The following is an 8,444-nucleotide window of genomic DNA, read 5'->3' on the forward strand; positions in this document are numbered from 1 at the left end:
TTAATTTCTCTATCTGTGTGCATTGGCATATCCCAGAGTATGGCTGCTTTCTCATTTTCTGTGACCTTTTCTGGCGTGTGCCTATACCATCTTTTTTCTGTTGTTATTCTTTAGTGTTGGCATAGCTTTGTAGTGAAACCACCTCTCTCACGGTTATTTATTTACAAATGCGAACGTAGCAGGTAACAACTCTTTCCCGCCTTGGACCCCGGCTGTTGTCCATCACCTGACTGACTATTATTTGCTCGGCAATTGTCCCCAGTCCTTTCGCGCCAGGGTACAAACCGACCAATCATGGCCATCTAATAAGGTCACGTGAGAGAGTGTTTTTCTGATGATTTCTGGAGCCTCCTTGTACCTATAAATAGCCTGCTTTAACCCGCGCCAATTTGTCGCGGCTTCAGATCTTCTAAGATCTGGTCATGGACCACACGTAACACAACCAGCCAGTTTCCAGCGACGACAACAACACCATCGTTCAACTCTTTACTACAACTTTCGTCTCCAACGTCGCCAACGTCAACATGACTTCTCCACGTACACAAGCAACTGCAGCTTCTCAACCCTGTTTGTGTGAATTGCCTCACCACGAATTAACAGCCAAAACTCAACCTGCGAGAAACCATCTGTATCAAGAATCCGGCCCGGCATCGAAGCCTCAACTGCACGACAAGTGACTTAGCTCTGCCTCAACCTTAACCTCTTATACACAGACTTTCTAACTACTGTGTACCTTAACAGAACTGGTATTTCCTTATCCGTGTTACTGACTCTTTTCCATCCTCTGTATCTCTTGCATTCACATACATATATTTGTATACACACTCTTTGTTTACATGACGGCCTGTCTTACATTGTGTTTTATTATGTCGCATTCACACACACACAGACATACAGTTTAATGCTCTAATAAACCTTACTGTTATACATCTTTATCGGTTGAGTCATCTTCTATCTTTACCTTACTGGCAATTCCTAGTTCTCTATGTTATAGTATTATAACATATCTTATATTTTGTGTCGACCGTGCGACGCGTTAAAAGGAGCCTGTTTCCATTCGTCACCATTTCTCCTTTGGTTCGCACGGTCGTCTACAGCTTCCACTGTAAATAGGTCCCAACTCTGACGCGTCTGTGAATATATTCTTTCTTATCCAGGACTGGGCCGCCAGAGACAATATGATTAATTGTTTCTTGTCCATCTCCACATATTTTGAAATTACTTGTATTTCTTTTCATTACATGTTTTTGGTCATTTCTGGTGAGGAGGCTCTGGTCTTGTGCTGCAATTAAAAATCCTTTAGTCTCTGCTTTAAGTCCTGAGCTTCTCAGCCATGAAGGGGCTTTTCTTGCTATCGTTTTAGCATGATCCGTTGCTGTTCCAGTTTTAGTTTGGATTTCAGTTGTTTTACAGCATTTGTTGTTTTTTCTTTCTCTTCATAGTTGTTAGGTACTATGACTTATTTTTCATATTTGTCAGCTTCCTTAAAGATTGAAAGCAGTTTTTTGTTTTGCTCGTGTTTTGTGGCTCCCCCGTTCATTTCTTTCTATCTGCCTGTCTTTAGCTTTACCACCAGAACATCACCCTCTGCTAAATATTGTATCCTAAACACATCTCTTTCTCTTTATCCTTCCTTCCCCACCCTACAGCACGTCGTTAACACTTTTCTCTCCGTCTTTTGTCTCACCGTCTTTTTCTCTCGCTCTCCGCCTCTCATTTCAACTAACCACGTGATGCATTTGGCCTTAGAGTATTATTATACTCCTCTCTTTTTTCTTCTCTATTCATATTCTCCCCTCTCTCTCTCACTTTTACTTCACTTCTCACTCACTCCACCTCAACCTCTCTAACTACCTAAAGTGTAACGGGCGAACGAGCAAGCAGATTATTATATAAATAATAACAACACCATAACCACCACCACCACCACCAACAACAACAACAAAAATTATCATAATTATCCTTTCTACTATATGTACAAGGCCTGAAGTTTGAGGATAGGGTCAAATCGATTACATCAACCCCAGTGCTCAATTGGTGCTTATTTCGTCGACTCCAAAAGGCCAATAGGCAAAGTTGATCTCGGCGACATTTAAACACAGAACGTGAAGCTAGAAGAAATACCGCTCAGCATTTTATCCGGAGCGCTAACAATTTTGCCAGCTGGTCCCCTTACGCGATTTCAGATTTTTAACACAAGGCCTGCAGGTTTAAGAGGGCAGAGAGAGTTGAGACCATCGACTCTAATACATGATTGGTACTTTATTTTATTGCCTCCGGAGAGATGGAAGATGAAGTTGACCTGAGCGGGCGTTCAACACAGAACGTAAACAGCAAGAACAAATGTCACAAGGCACCTTGTCTGGGGCTCCAACGATTCTACCGGTTCACCGCTTTCAATGAGATTCAGTCGTAATGGTTTCAAATTTTGGCACATGGCCAGTAATTTTAAGGGAGTGTGTGTTGGGGGTGGGAGGTGGGGGTAAGTCGATTACATCAACCCCAGCTCTCAACTAGTACTTATTTTATCGACCCCGAAAAAGAATGTAAGACAAAGTCGACTTTGACAACATTTGAGAATGTAAAGAGCCGGATGAAATGCTGCTAAGTATTTTATCCGATGCGTTAACGATTCTGATTGTCAACCGCCCTTGATAAGGTTAATTAATAACAGAACGTATTACGAGAGACAATTTATTAAACAAGTATTTTTGTAGAGAATTTTCCTTTGTATGATCTCAATAAAAATAGTGTTTTTTTTTTCTAATGTAATAGTAACATATGGTGAGAGAATTCCAATAAAAACAACAAAAGCTGTTTTAGTGGGGTGAGGGTGCAGTGAGACGAGAAACGGAGTATGAAACATATGGCTTGGGTTTTGGTATTACCTCTCTTCACATCACTTAACGTAAGACACAATCGTTGTTCAAATTTAGAAACTTAACTCTTCCTCATTTGAAGTCACGCTGTGCTCTGTTAAGAGAAAACGAAAAGAAATAACATTAGAAGTGTTTGTCGACCATTGTTGGCCTTGATGATGTTTTGAACCAAACATATTTATATATATATATATATGTGTGGCTTGTGACAGATAGTGGTGGGGTAGGGCGAGAGGGGAGATTATCTACGCAGTTGCCGAAGCTGCAAGAAATATCAGCTCAATTCTCTTTCAAATCACACCCTGCCGTCTTAAAAATGGACACGTTGGAGAATTTTATTCAAGCTATATAAAAAGACGGGACGAGTCACGACTGGGATCCATTTGATCGTTGGTCTGTTCAATCAAGGTTGACACACTAGCGTAGCTAGAGTGTGTGCCGCCTGGGGCGGACCTTCCGTTTGCCGCCCCTGGACCTCACAAAAAAAACACATAATTGAGTAGTGGTTGAGATACAGCTAAAGCTAACTTTCTGCAGGAACTTAAGCTACTCATTCGGCCACGGAATTTGACGACTACTACAACCCGCTACCATTACTGACACGCATTTCGCACAGGCATGCATAAACTGATTTCGTATTTTTTTCTGTTAACAATTGTTTTACTGTTAACGGTTAATAAATATTGTAGTCGATTCAAACATGAACAAGCAAGAAAAAACACGAAAAAACACGAAAAAAAACCCAACAACGCGAGGACGTGGAATAAGTACAGTGTTATTGGACGCTCAGGAAAGGAAAGAAAAGAAAGAGGATTTAACGTTTCGAGCGGAGCTCTTCGTCAGAAATATAGGAAAAGTTCAAAGAAAGGAAGACAGAGAAAGAAAATCGCCAATGATGCACACGCGGTCACATATTGGAATGACCGGAAGGGAAAGGGTGGAGAAAAAGTTCTTTTCAAAGACAGGAGAGTGTAAGAGAAGGAGGTATGTGTGTGCGTGTGCGTGTGTGAATAATGATAGCACGTGTGTGTGTGTGGTTATGGCTGTTTAAAAAGCAAGTGAGAGAGTTTTTTTGTGGGTTGCAAGCATTGGTTGGGGGAAAAGGCAAGAAAACGGCAAAGAAGGGATTGAAGGTGTTGGAGGAAGGAGTGGAGGTCAGGCATGGGGAGAGAGTGTGAGTGTCGGTGTAGGTGTTATAGTTGGCGACAAAAAGAAAAAAGTGGAAGTAGGAAGAAGAAAGGTAGAAGGAGAACGAGAAAAAGTGTAAGAGTCACGGACGGATTATGATGATATCCAGTCAAGAGTAGAGTGGCGTAATCCGAATGAACAGGAGCTGGTATCTCCAAAGGAACTGGTATATCTAGGAATTGGTATCTCCAAACAGGAACTGGTATCTCCAAGATCAATCACAAGGCCGGGGTCCGTGTGAGCGTGCGGTATATAGTCGATTCAAACATGAACAAGCAAGAAAGAACATGAAAAAATAACAACGCGAGGACGTGGAATAAGTACAGTGTTATTGGACGCTCTTGGTCTTCACAAATGTTTGATCTTCTGTCAACCAACCAAATATTTTGTCGTTACATGGTTGTGGCTTTGATCATAAACCTTTCCGATCAAAGCTAACCTGGGGCTAAAAATCAACTTGAAGCAAATAAATACAAATAGTAAAGAGTAACCAATCAATATTTGATTGAAAATAACTGGATTCATTTGTTAAAAAGTAAATCTAATTAACTGCATGAATTCCACTTTGCTTGATTAAAACAAACAAATAAAAATATATTAAAATGTTTGCTTTTTTTATCGTCAACAACAACGACAATCTATCGATTTACTATGAGAAAAAGCAAGAATTTTCTCCATTATCAAAAACCGTTTAATTGTAATAATAAGACAACAAGAACGTCAGATTATAAGGAATCCTGAACCAAATTGTTCAAGACCGAAAGACAACAGTAGATTCAACATTGAAAAATATGGCAGATGAATACGAACAGCAGAATATAGTCTTTCTTCAAATATATCCATGAAGGAAAATATTATATTCGCTCTTCCTTGAGCCTCCACATCTTCAGACAAAATCGTAAGGGCAGCGCCGTCATGACATGGCGGTGTGTCTTCCGCATTAAAAATTTTTTTTTAAGATCTGGTGAAGCCCAATCCTCCTCAGGTCTGACAACAAACTATTTTTTCTTCTTTCAGAGACAGAAATAAATAAAGAAAGAAAGAGAGAGAGAGAAGAAAAATCCGATGTTGTATTTATAAACTTCGAAAGGATAATGATGAAGACCTAAGTAGTATTTGAACTTAGAGACCCAGAACGAATACAGCAAAGCAAGCTACCGGACGCTTTAACATTTCGCCCAATCTGCATCCTTACATTATATTTACAAAATATTAAATGTGCTTTTTATCCTTTCAGGATTGATAAAACAAAGTAGCAGTCAATTACTGAAGTCGAGGTGGTCGCCTAACTTCCTCCCCGCGAATTTCTGGCTTCGTACCTATGTTAGAAAAAGATTATTCAATTTGTAAAGAAGAAATCTGCCTAACAGCGGACGAAAATCATCCAGCACGGTTGTGACATTACTAAATACGTATTTCAGCATGCGGTCGCCAGTGGATATCTGCTACTGATGAAGCGCAAAGAGGCAGAAATATGTATCTAGCAATGTCACTATGGACGATTTCTGCCTTCTGACATCTTTCTTTTTCAGTCACTGTTTTATGATATGATCAGTGACTGATTTTCTCTTAGCGTGGATACTTGCCACAGACGAAGCACAAATACATATTTGGTGATGCCACCACAGCTGCTGGGTATTTTCGTCTGCTACTGATCCATTTCTGTGTTTTTAACATTATACTTCTATAAGAGATGCTTTCTCGAGATGAATGCTAGCAGGCTTTCAATGATGCATCTGCTTTAAGTATAACACATGGACACACACACACACACGCACGCACGCACGCGCACACACACACAGACACACACACACACACACACACACACACACACACACACACACACACACACACACACACGTACGCACACTCTCATATTAAATGCAATATAAAATAAATTCTTGATTTACTTGGGTTACAGAATTCCGCGTTTCTGTGTTACAGCAAGATATTCAGGAACGCGATGTTTCCGTAACGCAAAGGACGTCTCTATGAAATGTATTCTGTGCTTTTATAACGCGGGAAAAGTATGTCAGACTCAGCAGTTTTCCCGTGTTATCAAGGCACAGGACACAGCAGAAAATATCTTTCACAATTTGGCAACTTTCCTACTTCATGAAAACACGAAAGTAATGGGGAAAATGTTCATAATTTCCTCTAATCCCAATGTGGCATTATTTGACGAAAATCCTATATATATAATTCTCAAACCAGTTTAATTCTTAGCTCACTCATCGGTGAGATTAGATGACCGCTAGCTGAAGCTTAAGACTATTTAAGTCAAAATCTATATATATCTAATTTAATGTGTCTTGTTTGTTAATATGCAGATGTATTTTGTACAACGCAATCAGGAGTAGCTGAGTGGTAAGTAGCTTGCTTACCAACCACATGGTTCCGGGTTCATTCCCACTGCGTGGCACCTTGGGCAAAGTGTCTTCTACTATAGCCTCGGGCCGACCAAAGCCTTGTGAGTGGATTTGGTAGACGGAGACTGAAAGAAGCCCGTCGTATATATGTATATATATATATATATATATATATATGTATGTGTGTGTTTATGTTTGTGTGTCTGTGTTTGTCCTCCCAGCATCACTTGACAACCGATGGTGGTGTGTTTACGTCCCCGTAACTTAGCGGTTCGGCAAAAGAGACCGATAGAATAAGTACTAGGCTTCCAAAGAATAAGTCCTGGGGTCGATTTGTTCGACTAAAGGTGGTGCTCCAGCATGGCCGCAGTCAAATGACTGAAACAAGTAAAAGAGTAAAAGAGTAAAGGATATGTATTGTAGCAGGAAAAACTTTGAATGTATGTTTCACAATAAAAGAAAACTCAGTTCTTGACACTTTGTGATGGTGGATCTCCGTCGTTTAACGACGAGGATTCAGTTCGCCGATCAACTTTAGCGTGTAAGTCGGCTGATTATTCTATAAACACGTGCACTTTAAAGGTGATTTCTAGGTAGAACCAGCATACGACAAGTTGTGACAAGGGCGTACCATTCGAATTACATGTACAATCCACCCGATTGGCTTCTGTATAGTTTCTATCTTTCCAGTTTTAGATACAAGATATAGGTCAGACCAAAGCTATAGAAAATCTCATTTGTCCCAAATACAATGTAGTGGGATCAAACCAGGTATCACATGGTTGCAAAGCGAACCATCTGAGCATTCAACCATGCTGCACCTGCCAATCCTATGTACTAATTCTATCTGCTATAAGGCCAAGGCCTGAAATTTTGGGGAAGCGGGGCTGGGGCAAGTCGATGCCATTGACCTCAGTACTTCACAAGTACTTTATTTTATCGACCCCGTAGTGATGAAAGACAAAGTCGACCTTGGCTGAATTTGAACGCAGAATGTAAAGAGCCAAAAGAAATTCCGTTAAGCATTTTTGTTCGACGCTCGGCGCTTTATTATAATACTAAAAATCCTGCGAAGGCAGCTGGCAGATGTTATTGATATTTTTGATTCAATTATGGAATTCTTCAATAGCTTTGATTTATCACCTGTGTTGGACTTTGATGAAGAGAGGCCCCTAGGCTTTTCCATTTGCGAAGCACCTCCAACTAACCCATCTCTTATGTCTATATGTATATGTAAACCTACATGATAAACATACAAACTGGTCTAATTTACCTATTTCTTCGTAAATTGAAAAAAATGAACAACTTTTATCGATATTCTATCTTTATTGGGACCCCCATCAAAGTTATCTACATAACATTTACCAACCCCAGAGAAACAAGTTGCGAATCTGTTTATATTCACATAAAATCCAGTAGCACCAGAGACCCGGAGCTACAAATTTGTATATTATAAGTGTTTAACAAATTGTTTGACCAGTGCCCCTCAAGCTTCTAAAGCTGACAGGAAAACCCAACACTGTATGCCATAAAGGCAATGAATAGTTGCTGTATAAATAAATGATCATGTTTTGTTTAGCTGACTTACATTCTAAATTTGCAAAGGAAACAAATTAGGTTATTCATGCTTGGTCTTTTATTTTAGAATTTCAACTCAAGACTGGTTTATATAAATCTTATTTATGTCGCAAGTATGTTCAGTATTTCTCGAACTTGTCACGACTAAAACAAGAAGGAAATGAAAGTATTTCAGACACTTAGTGATAAGAAATGTTGGTTATCCCTATAAGCATGGTAGACCGAAATCTGAGGAGCTTCTATTCAAGGAGTAAACATAATTCTTGTCAGCCGTACAGAGCTGTTGTAACTGCTCTTCGTTCTTCGTTCTCCTTGTCTGCGTATATACCTCTGTTCATCACTTTGAGATGTTCTGGCTTTTGTAGTGCACAGTCTGTTCGTTTCTTGGTATGCTTCCCTTTCTGCAGCTATCTCTCTTTCCCTGGACAGA

This window comes from Octopus bimaculoides, chromosome 21 (assembly GCF_046866305.1).
Source record: "Octopus bimaculoides isolate indiv1 chromosome 21, ASM4686630v1, whole genome shotgun sequence".
Classification (NCBI taxonomy): Eukaryota; Metazoa; Mollusca; class Cephalopoda; order Octopoda; family Octopodidae; genus Octopus; species Octopus bimaculoides.